Source organism: Cyprinus carpio, chromosome A14 (genome assembly GCF_018340385.1).
Source record: "Cyprinus carpio isolate SPL01 chromosome A14, ASM1834038v1, whole genome shotgun sequence".
Taxonomy (NCBI): Eukaryota; Metazoa; Chordata; class Actinopteri; order Cypriniformes; family Cyprinidae; genus Cyprinus; species Cyprinus carpio.
Window position 1 is genome coordinate 25,161,713 of NC_056585.1, and position 19,933 is coordinate 25,181,645.

A 19,933-nucleotide genomic window follows, 5' to 3' on the forward strand; every position below is an offset into this window, starting at 1 on the left:
TTGGTTGCAATGAGGTGTTCAAAACTGGACTGCCAAATAAAAATGTGAGGTGCAACTCTGTTTAATAGAGATTTTTTAAGACAATAGAAAAGAACCTATTATAATTCAAAGTGTAAGTCAATACAAACACATTCTGTATGCAACAATCTTACAAACTTCACCTCACCATAAACAATACAAAATATAGTAGCAGTCGTAACATCATACTTTTTAAATAATAGGTGTATTTTAAAAATTATATTATAAAATGAAATTATATTTCAATATTACACAATGTAACAAAAATTTGGTTCAATTATTTTTTTATGGTTCTTCTGTAATTCTGTGGTGCTAATACTATTTATTTTCATGTGGTATAAATATTTTCGTAAATATTGAGGAATTTTAGAAATTTTATCATTAATTATGAAACATTGGTTTAGTACAGATAAGTGTTTGTACAAATGCATGTTTTTTTTAAAAAGATAATTTGCTTTTGCAAGGATGGGAACATTCTAGAAGTTTCAGTAACAATCTGGAATGTTCTAGCACTTTCTGGAACATTCCAGAACATTGTGGGATAATATACACTTCTGGGTCACTTCTGAATTTTTGGACCACTCACTCTTTGTAACTGTTTATGTTAAACTATTGTTGTGAGATCAGTATAATGTACCATGTGATTTTTATACATGAGTAATAAATTAGCTTGTATAGGTTGTTGACATATAAGTTTTCATGAGCACTGTTAATGATACACAAAAAGTAATGTGTTTTTCGTATTCATTCATTCATTCATTCATTCGTTCATTCATCCATTCCTTTTAAATTCTAAAGCACATGACAACTGCACCTGCTGTAGACCAAAGTTCTGTAAAATCATACAATACATTAAAAAAACAATCCAACTGAAAACAACATATACTAGCCCAACTCCTTAAAAGCTAATGACAAGAAATACTTTTTAACCCCAGCTTTAAAGGCGTTTATAGATGTAATCTCTCTGATATAAGATAGCAGACTATTCCAAAACCTGATCCCCTATCAGCTTTAAATGAGTTTGAGGGATAGTAAAACACAAATTATTAGCTGGTCTTAAAGACTTAGATGTTTGACAAAAAGTAATAAGTTCAGACACATAAACAGGAGCCATTCCTGCCTTGAACACATACAACAGAACCTTATATTTTATCCTGAAGCCCACTAGTAGCCACCTGAGAGATGCCAAAATAGGAGAGATATGCTGACTTTTCTTAGCACTCACAAGCAGCCTAGCCACCTCATTCTGAACTAATGGCACTAAACTAATAGGTTTTAATCGAGCACAAGACCTAATTTGGAAAAACAGCTCTTAAACACAGCATTCATTTGCTTGTCAAATTTCAGATCCGGGTCCAACACAACTCCTATATTCCTTATTTGGACATGAGAGTAGGCTGTCCCGATTTTAAAAGAAGATAAATTTGTTTCAATCATTGGCATACAAATGGTAAGACATGCCATATTTTTTAAAGATCGAGCCCAGAGGCAGCATACAAAGAAAACAATACAGGGCCAATAACAGAACCCTGAGGAACCCCACAGGTAATAGGAGCTGTTGTTGAAACAAAGTCACTATACTTCACAGTGAATGTTTTATTCGCAAGATAAGAATTTTATCACTTTAAAATTGTCCCATGGATCCTAAATAGATGTTATATAATTAATGCTTTAAGAGAATCACATAATCTAAAGGCTGCACTCAAGTCCAGTAAAATCAGAGTTGCAGAATTTCCTGAATCTTTGAATGTCAAACTTCATAAAGAAACATTAAAAATAAAAGTAAAACAAAATTTAGAAATTTGTTTCACTATGTTATTCATATTTTATTTAAATGTTTTGTGTGTGTGTGTGTGTGTGTGTGTATTTTAACATTGATGAGACATTTAAAACGTGTATTTTTGTGTGTGTGTGTGTGTGTGTGTGTATTTTAACATTGATGAGACATTTAAAATATTTGCATTAAAATGTTTTAATATTTTAACAATTATTATAATGTTCGGATTAAAACTGTCTAGTGCTATGCTAAACATTTTTCAATGAATCAGGCCGATTTTACCTATATGAAACCCTGATTCTACTGTTTTGATGCAGGCCTATACTAACTCTAGTGTTTTGTTAAACCAGTTGGCCAAAAAAGCCAAGGAACATGGAAACAGAAATGACTATAGTGACTTCCTGCAAGCTCAATGGATTTTACCTAATGATTCTTCTACTATCTCAAGTTAGCACATGTATAGTGACTTGCTGCATGGTAGTATGCTTTGGGATACCTCAGATTTATGCAATTTCAGATAACAGCACTTGTTTTGCTTGTTAGCGGGAAGAACAAATCAATAAAATAAATACTGGAAAGGACAATGTTTCTTAGCAGTGTAGGCTAGTCTTTGGCTATCCTGGTTCCCTGCTGTGAAACCTGACCTGTGTGCATTGGTCCAGAATGCTTGGTTTTATTATGGAAGGCTTCAGTGGTGCCACCTTCTTACCATTCTATTGTGTGTTCAGAGAGGGAAAGGATTATGTGGTCATGTTTAAAAAGCTGGGGAAACAACTCCCCTTTGCAAAATGCTTAAATGGTGGCCATAGAATGGTATCCTGCTTTTTTCTGCATTAGGGAACATTGGGCTTCACCCTTCAGGTTGCTCTAGTCACCTGGTGTCTTTGCCACCCAGCAGGACACGCTTTCATCTTTTGTTGTTGAGCAGGGAATGGGCGGCGTTTTGCCATGCAGCTGGTTGAGACCGCCAGTTCCCAAACCTCCCTTCTACCCCATGCAGCCAAACCAACCTCCAATATTCAGCCATCAAACATGACAGGAAAAACTTATCAATGGTAACTGTAAATCACAAAGGCATCATTCAATATCCTGTATATAATCCTTTGATTTTATTATTTGAATATATTATACTGTGCGTGTGCATGTATATATATATATATATATATATATATATATATATATATATATATATATATATATATATATATATATATATATATATATATAGAAAACTGGAGTAATATCTGCTGAAAATTCATTTTTACCATCACAAAAATAAATTGCATATTAAAATAAATTAAAAAAGAAAAAAAAAAATTTAAGCTGCAAAAATATTTCACAATAGTACTGTATCTAACTGTATTTTTGATATAAATAAATGCAGCATTGGTTAGCAGAAGAGACTTTTTTCAAAAAAAATTAAAATTCTTACCAACATTGAACAGTAGTGAAAATTTCTTAACTGCTACAATATATTTGACAAAATTAAAATATGGAAATGACACACAAAAATAAAATTTAAAAATATCAAAAAAACAAAAATAAAAAAACAAAACAAAAAAAAATATAAAAAGATTTATTTACATATATTAATATATTAAAACAAAAAAAAAAAAAAAAAATAAAAAAAAATAAAAGCGCCCAATGTTGAACATAACAATTGTGTTTGAAGTGTGTAAAGACTCACGTGGTATTCATAGCACCATATCTAATGGCAACAAGCTACGGATGCAGAATGTGGGACTTTTTATTGGATAAGTGGAGTTCCTTTGTGCTTTTGAACTGCAGATAGCCCGTTGGGATCTTAATCACTGGCTTTCGGAGGTAACCAGTGTTCAGAGGCAAAGGATAAAGAAGCCGCAGCCATTCAAGGAGCTGTTGATCTAGACCTCATTGTTCTCACCACTATGGCTTGGGTAAGCAAGGTAAATAAATGGCAAACAAAAGGCGGTGCTTCACAGCAAAGCGGGCTCTGTGGGGGGTTCGTGTCCTGAGACCGGGCCGAGGCCTGAGCCTCCATTATGAGTGCCAGTGCTACTCGCACCTACGAGCGCTGCATGTCCCCGCTGTCCCTTGCCAGACATCGGCTGACACATGGGCTCCGGCATGGAAAATGGCACAATTAGCACTGTACTCCCCTGATAACAGAACCTGTAGGAATACAGCTCAAAACTGCTTATACCATGATCATTTAACAATAAGAGGCTTTTGTTTGAACCATATACAAAATAGTTTTTAAGTCACTTTAAAATGTCTGAATGTCATTGCATTAGACACAAAATATCACAACTAAGTTTCATCTGCAAAACAGTGAATCAACAAGTTTTCAACTGGTCTTAAGATTATTTTTATTGGATGTATAAAACGGTTTTATTTTTGTATTATTTATATAATATACTAGTTTTTATTAGTATTTGTTGTAAAAAAAAAAAGGCACTTGTTTTGATATTTTGTTACATAATGCAAAGCCATTTTGGGGTATCTCTTATTTCTCTGTGCACTTTTGCCCTATGGATGTTCAGGAAATAAACTCTCTTAAAAAAGTTTACATTCTCAATTTGTCAATTAACTATGTGTGTGTATATATATATATATATATATATATATATATATATATATATATATATATATATATATATATAGATAGAATGTAATAATACATTTAAAAAAACTGAAAAAAAAAAAGCAAAATAATAATATCAACAATAACAATAATAATAATACATTTAAAAAAACTGAGAAAAAAAAAGCACAATTTCCACCGCACACATACCTCAAATTATAAGATGTTTATTGTAATTCATAATATTCTGTGAAGGAAATGACTGATAAAAAGACATATTTTTGGACTAAAATGGCTGATTCCTTTGTTTACAATGGCATTTTACATATCCTAATTAAATAATATCTAAACGCTTTTGCATAATTTGGCAAAATTTAAATTTGGAAATAACACAAAAACATTTTGTAATATTTACCTTGATTTTTCTTCATTTTCTTACTATGACACAGTTTTCTCCTTGATAAAAAAAAACATTATTTTTATTAGTGTTCAAAATAAAAAAAACTGTGGTATATCTGTATTTTTAAAATTTATATAAATGATTTTCACTGTTTCATAACAGTTTTTATGATTGAATTTATGATTGAAAAGGTTGAAACAACAAGGTCTATATATAAAATGCATTTTAAAAAGCTGGGGTATTGTAAAGTTTTCATGTGATTTTTTTATTAACTCTTATGCAAGTATGCATTCAATTAATCAAAGTAACACAGTAAAGACATTTATAATTTATTTATTGATAATAATCAGAAATGTTTCTTAAACAGCCAGTTAGCATATTAGAATGATTTCTGAATCATTCTAATATAAATATATATATTTATACATAAGTTGAACATAAGAATGATGTCTTATGTGTCTAAATACTTTTTGGGGTCACTGTACATTAATGTGATGATGCTATACTTACAAAGAAGCTAATTATATTCAAGCTATTTTTATTAGACAGGCTACAGGTTCATATGAATTGCATTCATTTCAGGCTTTATATTTCATCAAAACTGTATTCAGCTCTTAGCAAGTTGAGGAACAAGCACAAATGACATTAATCTAGCCTTAGGCAGCTTATATTATGTCACTCCTTCTATCATATCACCTTTTATAGAGATTACGATGCTACCTGTGGGGGTTGAGCATGCGGCTAGTATATAGTTATGAAGCCTTTATTTGTCAATTACATTATCTGAACAATGTCAGGGGACCAGGCTGTGCCATCTGGTGCTGGTGCCAGAGTGGTGAAAATCACAAATATGCCAGAAAAGAGTCATGTGACCAGAGATAAGCATATGCACTGGCATGTTTGAAGTGCAGCTAAAAATAGCTAATGATGTATGAAGACATCTGGACATATTCAACCTGATTTACAATGTAGTTAATAAACACAGCAAGTTGTAAACATTTTAAACCAAAGATTTTTTTCAAAACTCCTCAAATGCAGAAAAGAAGCTGATCATTGTAATAATGAAATAGATGCAATGTCTTTAATACAAATGAAAACCTATGGCAGAGATGAAGTTTGCAAAACAGCCATTCAACATTATACAAAGCCGTCTAACTGAGAACAAACTGTCACTTAGGGTTGGGAATCGTTAGAAATTTTCTGGTTCCGGTTCCGATTCCAGTTCTATTAAAATCATTAAATAACTATTAAAAAATAGTGGTAAGGGAAAATGCACAATACTCAACTTCTCAATGCTCAATACTGTTTAGTACTTACTGTCAACTTAATTTAAAGGTTGGCAATATCAAAATTCAACATATATTACAGTATACGGATCTTCATAAGTAGGGTTGGGTATTGTTAGAAATTTTCTGATTCTGGTTCCATTTAAATGAACTATTATTATGTTTTTTACTATTTTACCTTCATTGAATGTAGTGCTGCTGGAAGTAATGTTGAGTAATGCTAGTCCATCAGTCAGCATGTGCTTCAAAATTGATGTTTTTTACACTATAACTTTTCAATACTTTTCAACCAGGAATAAGCTGGTTGGCCAAATAGTCCCTTGAGGGCTAATATGCTTGTTCATTTCCCTAAATTAATGAAATATACACTGTTATACTTATAACCATGTATACACACACTCCATAAAGCCCCTATTTTACAAATAATAATGCAGTCAGGAGATGGTGATGCAATGAGTGGTTTCCACATTTTTAAACATTTAAAATGCATGAAAACAAATATTTTCTATCACTGTTTATCACTCTTGAAATGACTTGTACACTAAATAATCTTACCCACATACTTACGTAACAAAAGCAGTCTGTTTATTTAGTGGTCCAAGCTGAAGTCAGTATATATATTAATGAGAACATGGGACAAATATAATGTAATTTAATGGCGGCAGGTGCTGCTCACTGGAGTATCACAAAAACTGCTGATCTACTGGGATTTTCACGCACAACCATCTCTTGGGTTTACAGAGTATGGTCCGAAAAAGAAAAAATATCCAGTGAGAGGCAGTTGTGTGGATGAAAGTTCCTTGTTGATGTCAGAGGTCAGAGGAGAATAGGCAGACTGGTTAGAGATGATAGAAAGGCAACAGTAACTCAAATAACCACTCGTTACAACCAAGGTATGCAGAATACCATCTCTGAACGCACAACACGTCGAACCCTGAAGCAGATGGGCTTCAGCAGCAGAAGACCACACCAGTTGCCACTCCTGTCAGCTAAGAACAGGAAACGGAGGCTACAATTCACACAGGCTCACCAAAATTGGACAATAGAAGATTGGAAAAACCTTGCCTGGTCTGATGAGTCTCGATTTCTGCTGCGACATTCAGATGGTAGGGTCAGAATTTGGCGTAAAGAACATGAAAGCATAGATCCGTCCTGCCTTGTCTCAAGAGTTCAGGCTGGTGGTGGTGGTGTAATGATGTGGGGGATATTTTCTTGGCACACTTTGGGCCCCTTAGTACCAATTGAGCATTGTTTAAATGCCACAGCCTACCTTAGTATTGTTGCTGACCATGTCCATCCCTTTATGACTACAGTGTACCCAGCAGGATAATGCACCACGTCACAAAGCCCAAATCATCTCAGAGTGGTTTCTTGAACATGACAATGAGTTCACTTTACTCAAATGGCCTCCACAGTCACCAGATCTCAATCCAATAGAGCAGCTTTGGGATGTGGTGGAACGGGAGCTTCACATCATGGATGTGCAGCCGACAAATCTGCAGCAACTACGTGATGCTATCATGTCAATATGGACCAAAATCTCTGACGAATTTTCCAACACCTTGTTGAATCCATGCCAGGAAGAATTAAGGCAGTTCTGAAGACAAAAGGGGGTCAAACCTGGTACTAGCAAGGTGTACCTAATAAAGGGGCCAGTGAGTGTGTGTGTGTGTGTGTGTGTGAGTGTGTGTGTGTGTGTGTGTGTATATATATATATATATATATATATATATATAGATATATATATATATATATATATATATATATATATATATATATATATATATATATATATATATATATATATATATATATATATATATATATATGATGGTTGCATTTTATTTCGACATTCCACATTCAGTGCTGGGTAATCTGTATTATGTAATTAGATTCCAAAAGTTCTGTACTTATAATTAGATTATGCTACATTTTAAAATATTCATAATAAGTTACTTTTTACTAAAACACTGTTACTTTTTTATTGATAACATGATTACAAGATTATTCTCAAAATAGCAAAATAAATTATTCATCATTTATTGATTCTCCTTAATTCTTCTATTTCATCTTTAATTTTCCTTTCCAAAATATCCTATCACTTTCAGAACGTTTTTCATGGATATTCACACAAAGACCAGTCACTAGTCAGGTGGCTATAATTACACAAAAGTCTTATCCGAACCTCTTTCATATAATATATTTAATTGTAGTACCCCCTGAAATTTTAAAGTAATAGTTACTCCAAATAATAATAATTGATGTGAGCTAATGATTTTAAGTAAAGACTACTTGATTTGTCTACTGCAGCCTCTTAAGGTCCTATGTTTATTCAGCTTAATCTGTTTAGTCTAAAAACTTAAAGGGTTTAAGGCAACAGGTTTCCACATAATTTTCTAGTAAAGTCAACTAATTTGGTTTAAGAGTGATTTACAAGTTCACAGATCTCTGACATTGGTTAATGGTCACATGACATGCAGGTAAACAAATAGTTAATCTTCTCCTCCTATTTTTATATATGGTACAAGATTATCCTTTTTAATTCAATGTGATAAACAAGTTAAGTGAAAAGTAATCTAAAAGTAGTCTGATTATATTACCTAAAATGTGTAATGGATTATGTCACTATCATTTTTGTCATGTAATTTTGAATCCGTGATGGACTACAATTTGTAAGTAATGTACCCAGCACTGTCCGCCTTAGACATTATAGTGTCCACAAAACCCACAATCAGAACTGCTCAAGACCTCAGACATGATTCAAACTGGTCATTTGCACAAATTTGTGCAAATGTCCTCAATATCTTTTGAATTAGAGTTTAAATAAAACGAAGAAAAGAGAATCATTTGCACACATGAACTGACACAAATGCTCACTGAACCCTCCATAATAAGGTTGACACTGGCTTCACTCATCTCACACCCTCATTTTAGCTGAGTAAAAAAATAAATAGAAAGAGCTTTGTTTGATAGAACAAAAGTCGTCTCTGGAAATTATGAAAATGCACAAAAAAGGGAGTTCCCTTGTCTTCCAATGCACCATTAATCATTCCCAACTCTCGGTGTCCATTCCAGTGCAATCTATGGGCATTTGGGAGTGGAGATGTCAGTCAAAATGCCCATTCTGTTCATCTGTCACTTTAAGAGTAATTGCCCTTTCTGTCTTTTTTTGCTTTCTCTTTGGCAACTTTTTAATATGTCATCTTTGATAGAATAAAAAAATGAAAAGCCCACCTTGTTACACGCCATCTGCATTTGCTCCCCTACAACGTGGAATCAGCGCAAGTCCGGGGGGTTGCCATGCGCCCGCCCGCCTGCTCGCCTTTGGCCGAGTGTCACACGGCCCATTGAGAGGATTTATGCTTGTGTACTTTATTTTGTTTTGTATAAACAACGGCGCTATGCACTACCTTTATCGGCCATGGCGCGTTCTGATTATTCCTCCCTAAAGTCCTCCCATCTGTCCCCGATTCTGCAGCTCGAGCCTCTTTCAGAGGCCTGACAGGGAGTAGCGCTGGAAAAAAGTAAACTGGTAGGGGGCCCTCATTTCACACCAACCCTCGATTGTGCCCTTCCGAAGCAAAGCACTCTTCTATAGCTTTTTGATAGGCTTTCAATCCCAGCCCCACTGACAAGGTTTTCTTTAGGAGGAGTAGGAGTTGTGGTTTTTTTGGCTCTGGGGTAGGGGGGCTTACCGCAGAGACTTAAGGGAGAGCAGAGGTGATTTCTTCGGGTAGGGGGGCCATCGGTGGAAAGGAAAAACTGCAGCAGATGGGGCTGATTGTGCTCCCTACGCAAATTAAGGAGAGAGACATCTGCAGCCGCAACATACTGGTGGTCTGAGGCAATTAAGGCAGGGGTACGAGGCAAGGGGGGGCACAGGACAGAGGAAAAGACAGTCCTGCCTGCCGGTGCATAGAGATGAAGTCAGGCTCACATTACAATGAGCCAGGCTACAATAGAGGGAGCCGTCCAAGTGGAGAGGGGGGGACGAGCGGGGGGTTGAAGATTAATGTACGGAGAAGCTGGCAACAACACTTTGTGCAGCCAAAATAAGAGGTGGGGCCTTCAGGGCTGAATTGAACCCGAGTTATAAAGTGTGTCCTTTTCTGCTGTCTTCCCCATTCGAGGCCTGAGGTCATTTACAGAGGTGACAGCTTAGACGTGCACTGTTGTGGATTTAATGTGGAGCGTTTTCCCCCATTTTTCTCCCCACCCGTCCCCCTTCAGCTCTGGAGAGGTGACGTGACAAAGCGGGGTCATCCCCGGGATTAGACCCCTTTAACGGTGCCTTTCTTTATCGACTGGGTGCTGAGGGGGAAATTCGGGCTGAGGGAAGAATGCCGTGGTGGTGTTTACAGGCTCATCCCTCCAGGGATATATGTGTGCAACAATGCCATCCGCATGCAGATTTGCATAACTTGGGCGCATCTAAACAGGCTCAAGTTGTTTTAAATAACTGGGGCAACTAACAGGATGCAATTGTTTTGTGGGGGACGTTTGGTCTTCAGATAACTAAACACAAATCGTAGTCTAATTAACATGCACACATGTAGTGATCGTGAAGAATGTGCAGGTGCTCTGAATTTTTTTTTCAAAATCACATGATTTGTGAACAAATACACTTATTTGTTAAGGGGCAGTCACAAGAGAAACGGTTGTGATAAGACATCACACTCTAAGGCTTATTCAAATCAACATATAACAAGAAATACTAAATCAAAAATATAAAAATCTAAGTTTATAAAGATTGTTTTACAAGGAAATACTATTTCAGTTTTTCTAATTCAAAATTTCACATTTAATTCAATGTGTTACTTGCTGTTTTTTTGTTATTATTTGTGATACTTCCAAGCAATTTCTGAGTAAAAAAAAAATACTGTAATTCAGATAAGAGGTCGTGTCGTGAGGTATTGATCTTCTACTGGTCACACATCTTCACATGATACAAATTTGCAAGTCAGAGTTCACCAAACTTGAACTTTGGAATACAGCAAATTGTGACACTTCTTCAGATGAACTTGCATTATTACCAGAATTTTCATGCATATGAATGGAAGTGAATGGAGCGAAGTATAGTGTGACCACTGCTTTATACATGTTACTTTTACTTCTTAAACTGCATTACTGTTATACTGTAGGTGCATTCAGTATTGTCATCATCAAGAGTTTTGCCAATAAAAAAACACAAAGTAAAGTATATGGAAAATTATGTTTAAAATTATGTGTTGATGATCAGTAGTCAGTACCCTAAAAAAGCTGTTTTAATTTACATCTTGCATATTGAGATCACATGACCAACTAAATACAACTTACTTTATCTCATGAACACCTTATTAGACACTTTTGCTCATAGAATTGAATAAGTATGTCTGACTGCTATACTTCTGTTTTTCTACAATGGCAATAGTGATAACTGATAACTTTTGCTTTTGCGCAATGCTACATCCACTCCAGTAGGTGCCAGTATAAGTTCAAGGTGACTTCTGAGTTTCTCTGAGAGTTTCTTCTGTCAAAATGTTTTAATAATCTGGCAGTTTAACAAGGAATTGTGCCAACATTAAAGTTGTGAAGTTTATTATTATTGTATATTTTTTTTCTGAAACCATTGTGGCGACTCTTGAAGCTCCATTATAATGTGTGATCCCAAAAAATGAGACCACGTTCAAAATCTGGGACCAAAAAAAGAAAGCTTTAGTATTTGAAAACGATCATCTGGTTTTACACAAACTTGTGGAGTTCATTCAGCTCAGACGCAGCTGTCATTAAAGCAAAAAACGTAGCAACCCAATACTAAGAAGACATTTCACTCAAACTGATATGCTACTAATATAATTTAGGTAGCATTTTACACTAAGGTTCCATTTGTTAACATTAATTAACAACTTATTTAGAAGTTATTTAACTTGATTACAATTAGTTAACATGAACTTACAATTAAACATACTTCTAAAGCATTTATTAATCTTAATTACTCTTAATTTTAACATTTTCTCAAGGGCTTAGAATTTAGTAGGGATGCTAGGGACATGTCCTTACCAATATCCAGCAACTACTAAACTGTCCCTAGCAATGATTTTGATCAAACAATTAAATATACAGGTGCATCTCAATAAATTAGAATGTCATTTAAAAGTTCATTTATTTCAGTAATTCAACTCAAATTGTGAAACTCGTGTATTAAATAAATTCAATGCACACAGACTGATGAAGTTTAAGACTTTGGTTCTTTTAATTGTGATAATTTTGGCTCACATTTAACAAAAACCCACCAATTCTCTACCTCGACAAATTAGAATACTTCATAAGACCAATAATAAAAAAACATTTTTAGTGAATTGTTGGCCTTCTGGAAAGTATGTTCATTTACTGTACATGTACTCAATACTTGGTAGGGGCTCATTTTGCTTTAATTACTGCCTCAATTCGGTGTGGCATGGAGGTGATCAGTTTGTGGCACTGCTGAGGTGGTGTGGAAGCCCAGGTTTCTTTGACAGTGGCCAATCTCCATTTTTTTGTCTGTTGTTTCTCATTTTCCTCTTGACAATACCCCATAGATTCTCTGGGGTTCAGGTCTGGTGAGTTTGCTGGCCAGTCAAGCACACCAACACCATGGTCATTGAACCAACTTTTGGTGCTTTTGGGAGTGTGGGCAGGTGCCAAATCCTGCTGGAAAATGAAATCAGCATCTTCAAAAAGCTGGTTAGCAGATGGAAGCATAAGGTGCTCCAAAATTTCTTGGTAAACGGGTGCAGTGACTTTGGTTTTCAAAAAACACAATGGACCAACACCAGCAGATGACATTGCACCCAAAATCATCACAGACTGTGGAAACTTAACACTGGACTTCAAACAACTTTGGCTATGAGCTTCTCCACCCTTCCTCCAGACTCTAGGACCTTGGTTTCCAAATGAAATACAAAACTTGCTCTCATCTGAAAAGAAGACTTTGGACCACTGGGCAACAGTCCAGTTCTTCTTCTCCTTAGCCCTTGTAAGACGCCTCTGACGTTGTCTGTGGTTCAGGAGTGGCTTTACAAGAGGAATACGGCAACTGTAGCCAAATTCCTTGCACGTCTGTGTGTGGTGACTCTTGATGCCTTGACCCCAGCCTCAGTCCATTCCTTGTGAAGTTCACTCAAATTCTTGAATCAATTTTGCTTAACAATCCTAATAAGGCTGCGGTTCTCTCGATTGGTTCTGCATCTTTTCCTTCCACACTTTTTCCTTCCACTCAACTTTCTGTTAACATGCTTGGATACAGCACTCTGTGAACAGCCAGCTTCTTTGGCAATGAATGTTTGTGGCTTACCCTCCTTGTGAAGGGTGTCAATGATTGTCTTCTGGACAACTGTCAGATCAGCAGGCTTCCCCATGATTGTGTAGTCTAGTGAACCAAACTGAGAAACCATTTTGAAGGCTCAGGAAACCTTTGCAGGTGTTTTGAGTTGATTAGCTGATTGGCATGTCACCATACTCTAATTTGTTGAGATAGTGATTTAGTGGGGTTTTTGTTAAATGTGAGCCAAAATCATCACAATTATTAGAACCAAAGACTTAAACTACTTCAGTCTTTGTGCATTGAATTTATTTAATACACGAGTTTCACAATTTGAGTTGAATTACTGAAATAAATGAACTTTTCCACGACATTCTAATTTATTGAGATGCACCTGTTTGTGTATGTAACCAATGTTGTAATTTTGGCTGCATCTGAAACAGGTCATATCATTGATATTACCTGAGAAGTTCAAGTAAATACACGGTAAAACCGCAGGATTTCAAGGCTTTATATTTAATATGCATTCATTTTTAACATTAAAATACAAAAAGACACCCAGCGCTCTGATGCTGCTGTAATGTTCTTGGTTTTACATCATCAAAATTGTCTAATTACTGTCTGATGTAGGGGTGTGAACCTAAACTGGTCTCACGGTTCGGTTCAGTAACGATTATCATGTCATCGATTCGATTCAATTCGATATCATGATGCATCAGACTATGATGAATATGCTAATATAAAAATCTCTCTTTTATTAATTATAGGTAGGCCAATGTTGGCATTCATAGCTATAAATGAAGGCTATATTGGCTACAATAGCAATAAACTTTAAATGACATGAAACTGTGGTCAAAAGTCTATCATAAATGCAAAAATGTTGAGGTAGTTGGATGGGGAGGGGGTGTTGTCTGCTGTTATGTCCCCACCAAAGTCAAAATCAAATCTTCGCCCTAAGTTAGATGTTTTGTGTTCATCTGCTTTTCCGATTTGGCCTTTTTCCACTGACTATCACTCTATAGACTAATACAATCAGATACAACAATAAATTCTCAAATATTTATTACTATATACACTAATAAATTGAACATTCACTCCAGTGGTATGAGATGACTGGATAGTTTCAATTAATTTCCCATTAAACTGTCACCAACTGAAATACAGTGGTCAAACTATTTAAAATATAGTTAATTAAGCAACAAACTCGATCATAATGCACAATGTTTCCATCTAACATGTATTTTAAGGTGCAGCTCGTCATTTTAATGAAGTGTTTTCACTATTAAAGGGATAGTTCACCCAAAAATGAAAATTATGTCATTAATGACTCACCCTCATGTCGTTCCAAACCCGTGAGACCTCCGTTCATCTTCGGAACACAGTATAAGATATTTTAGATTTAGTCCGAGAGCTTTCTGTCCCTCCATTGAGAATGTATGTACGGTATACTGTCCACGTCCAGAAAGGTAATAAAAACATCTTCAAAGTAGTCCATGTGACATCAGAGGGTCCGTTAGAATTTTTTGAAGCATCGAAAATACATTTTGGTCCAAAAATATCAAAAACTGCGACTTTATTCCGCATTGACTTCTCTCCCGGGTCTGTTATGAGCGCGCCGTTCACAGCACATCCGGTTCACGAACGAATCACTCGATGTAACCGGATCTTCTTGAACCAGTTCACCAAATCGAACTGAATCGTTTGAAACGGTTCGCGTCAACAATAAGCATTAATCCACAAATGACTTAAGCTGTTAACTTTTTTAACATGGCTGACACTCCCTCTGAGTTCAAATATTCATGACATTGACAAAAAACAAACAATCAAAACAGTACACTGACTGAACCGATCCAGATAACGAACGAAACATTGACTCGTTCTCGAGTCAAGAACCGTTTCTGTCGGACGCGTCCGATTCGAGAACCGAGGAGCTGATGAAACTGCGCATGCGTGATTCAGACTGACACACAGCGCGTCTTAACCGAACTGGTTCTTTTGGTGATTGATTCTGAACCGATTCTGTGCTAATGTTATGAGCGCGGGTAAACCGAAGGCTTGAATCAAGGGCAATCATCGCCAATGAAGTCATTACGTCGAGTGCAAAATAACTGGTGAACCGTTTTCGGCAACCGGTTTATTGAATCAAACTGTCCGAAAGAACCGGTTCGCGGAGAAGAACAGAACTTCCCATCACTACCGGTGATCCGAAAACCGATGCAACCGGTTCTTGACTCGAGAACGAGTCAATGTTTCGTTCGTTATCTGGATCGGTTCAGTCAGTGTACTGTTTGAGTAAATGAATTACTCCGGGATATTGGTTTATTTGAACTCAGAGGGAGTGTCAGCCATGTTAAAAAAGTTAACAGCTTAAGTCATTTGTTGATTAATGCTTATTGTTGACGCGAACCGTTTCAAACGATTCAGTTCGATTTGGTGAACTGGTTCAAGAAGATCCGGTTGCATCGAGTGATTCGTTCGCGAACCGGATGTGCTGTGAACGGCGCGCTCATAACAGACCCGGGAGAGAAGTCAATGCTGAATAAAGTCGTAGTTTTTGATATTTTTGGACCAAAATGTATTTTCGATGCTTCAAAAAATTCTAACGGACCCTCTGATGTCACATGGACTACTTTGAAGATGTTTTTATTACCTTTCTGGACGTGGACAGTATACCGTACATACATTCTCAATGGAGGGACAGAAAGCTCTCGGACTAAATCTAAAATATCTTATACTGTGTTCCGAAGATGAACGGAGGTCTCACGGGTTTGGAACGACATGAGGGTGAGTCATTAATGACATAATTTTCATTTTTGGGTGAACTATCCCTTTAACAGTAAAGCGGTCACCTCACCTGAATATGTTCGTAGATTTGTGTGTTTAGACATGGAAAGCAGTTATCTTCGGAATGGAAATATGGATATTTTATTTGTAAACATGATACTTTTTCCGCTTATTTCAGTTAATGTCATAAAACTAGCGAGCTGAGTCCGCAGTAGTGCTGATAGTGCCGCGTAAACAAGACTGAAGGCGAAAAAAGCGGAGGAAAAGACAAACCGATTCAACTGAGTGAGTCATTTACGCTGGAAGCACTCGACGAACTCGATTCACTGGCAAAAACCAGATCAAAAGAGCCTTTCATTTTCGAATTTCGACATCGCTTGTAATGAAAAGCACGTAGTGATGAGTTAAACAGAGCTTTTCAAAACTCTGAATCAGTTAAACCATTGCGTCGCAAAACGAGTCACTGTTTCGAAGCGCTCCAATCGCGTATTGTGAATCATTTGATTCATTTGAATCATTTTCCCAATATAAAGATTCGTGTTACGCGCTCAGAGCAGAGTCCTGATCTTAAATGATGGTTCGCGAATCAACTTTGGAGCGGAATGTTGTTGGTTATAAATAATCAAATTTGTGAAATTATTGTCTGATGAATATGTTAAGATAAAAAAAGCTCTCTTTATGAATTATGAGTAGCCTATGCTAGCTGCCATAGCTATAAATAAAGACTTTAAATAGATGATATGAAACTGTGGTCAAAAGTCTATCATTAAATGCACAAACGTTTGGTTAATTGGATGTCAAAATCAAACCTACACCCTAGCATTTTCTAATACATTGTTTAAATCCAAAGTTTTGTCTGTTTGTATTAATGTAGTACCTGACGTAAAATGAATCAACAATTAACAGTTGTATTTTTATTATGTAAAGTTAACAAAGATAAAATATAAATACTGTCAAAAAAAAAAAAAAAAACCGTATTACTCATTGTTACTTTGTTACTTAGTGCATTAATTAAATTTAACTAATAGGACCTTAATGTAAAGTGTTACCATAATTTGTAATGAAAAATTTCAAAATAAAAGCATCAGACTTATGGACCCCATTGTATTTTGTTGTAATGATCACTGTCACCCAAAAGCAGTCCGACTGTACTCCAGGGTCATATTAAACAAGTGTTAAGGGTTTGGTTTATGACCATCTAATTCAAATCCTAATTGCCAGGCCAAAGGACAATTATAATGGCGCTTATCCGAGAGGCTCCCTTGTCTTTGAAGAAATGCTACTCAGACAAAAGTCCCAATTACACCCAGTTCTCCTGGGGCTCGGAAACAGGCAGCTTGTCCTCGAGACTGAAACGAGATCCCGTTCTGCGGTAAGCCTACTGTTTCTTCACCTTTTTGTAGCTTCTATCTCTCCATTGGGTCAGACACCCCAAGTGTGAGGCTTTCTCCAACAGCACTGTTAAATGGGTGTAGAGTCCCCCTTCAGATCCACACTGAAGGAGTCTGCTTTCAAAGACACACTAGAGGATCCTTTTGAAGAGCGAGCGGCCCGAGGTTACTCATCCATGGACTCAATGAATCCTTTCAGAGTGGGGTACTCATACACAGACAGACTCAACAAAAAGTGTTTGCTCACAAGAGGGTGCCCAGTGCAAGAAGACCGAGCCGTGTCATCACTCCACAACTGTCCATCATCTCAACATTTGCTTTCAAAGTTATTCAACCGGCCAAAAGAGAAACACTTGAAAATATGAACGATTTGATCTTCCTCGGTTGACTTCTTCATGCAGATATAGACATATTAACATGATTTTTTTGGTCACATGAGCATTAGATTGACAATCCTGACAACAAATCCTCATAATCTGCTTTTTTTGTACAGAGAAAAGTACAGAAGTGACACATTGGAACAAAGGATCTTCTAGACTCCAACATTGTTCGGTTTGCGGCCCGAGCAGCTTGCATACAACTTCATGATTTAGAGCTTTTTTTTGTACTCGATGAAGGACTAAAACCCTGAGGATATTTTTCCTCCTGCTTTTGGAGGAGCTGATGTTTCTTATAATTGTTCACTGAAGTGAATCAGCCTCCACAAAACACTGCAGCACATTGAGAGCACTAGCAGAGGGCACAGGGAAGGTGACGAATTGGCAGTGAGAATGAACTTAATCCCCTAAGCTCTTGTTGGGGCTTGTCTTTGCTGTCCCTTCTTCCCTAGAAAAGACCCCGAATGTACAAAGCAACTCAAACAAGAGCTCCCACTCTGAGCCTGCTGAATGCTCACTGAAAAAAAAAAAAAAAAAAAAAAAAGCTCCTGGTACATATCTGTGCGTTCTGCCAACTGTGTGGGGAATGAGCTTGCAGCTGCATTTTTTCTGTCAGATTTGGAAGTGGCTATATTAGAAAACCAATGCTGGAAAAAAATAGTCCAAACTTAACATGTATAATATGTACATATTTCCACAAATACAACACATTTTAATTATCAACCTCAAAAGGTTTACCAACTTTTGGACGTTTAAATATAGTTACCCTATAATATCAGAACCTTGATTTGTGATCGTGTTACTTTAACAATAACATAAAAACACATCAAAATAGACATTTATACAATTAAAGAAATATTTGTACGGATTTTATAAACTAAAATAAAATAAAATAAAATAAAGGGTAATAGGATTACAAATGAAGCATAAATTAAGCTCACTCAATAGTGGTTAGCTAGTTTGGGACCAAATGTTGATCTGTGGTTACTGATAAAATGAGGGTCACAGGTTTGTTTGTTTTGTTTTTTTTAAGGTCCAAATCGATAAATTGCCTTACTAAATTTCTAATTTGCTGCTTATTAATAATCTAAAGTATGGTCATGCAGAATAAGGCATTAATATGTGCTTTATAAGTACTAATAAACAGACAATATGCTAATAATATGCATGCAAATTAATAGTAAGAATTTGGTGCTTAAAATAAAATGTAATAAATAAATAAAATAAAATAAATACCAAAATGAGTTACTGAAATAACTTTGTATCTAACATATCTATTGATTCTTGTAACAAATACATGGGATTTGTGCATCTAATGGTAAAAAAAAAAAAAAAAAAAAAAAAAAAACGGTCATGGAAAGTACCTCATATTGCCAAATCTTAGTCAAGCGTTTGATTTAGAGGAACATTTAAATATCACAAAGATAGTATTTTCCATGAAATCGGTGACATTTAATTGTTGTATTCTCATAAAAGGGTTCAGTGTCTTACAACTTCATGAAAACCCAAGCTTCAGTTTTTAGTTATGCAGGAAAATGGCCTTCAAAACCTTTTTTATGAGTCTCAGCCATTTATCAAATTCATATCATCAGACACCATGACAATAATCTACTTTTTTCATTTATCCTATTGCTACAAATATAACCAATATTTGACTGATTTGGACATAAAGAGATTATCTTAAAGGAAATGAGAGGCATCTCCTTCATGACAGCGTTACTTCAGAGGTGTCCAGTTAAAAGCATGGATAATAAGATTACTCTTAAAGTCAAATCTTCCCAGAAGTCACTTCTGATTGACTGATCCTCAGCCAGGCCTACATGCTTGCTCTTATAACCAAACATAATCCTGTTTTACTCAAACTGATTCCTTAACCACACCTGAAGATTCAAGTCAACACCTCAAACCTATTTATATAGTAGTTCTACCCTAAATACATTAATTGACCACCAACAATCTTGATATTGATGCCCCTGCATTTATTTTTACACACAGGGATTCATTATAAACCACTGAATATCTCAGCAGCTAAAAACATAAAGACAATTTAAAATACCT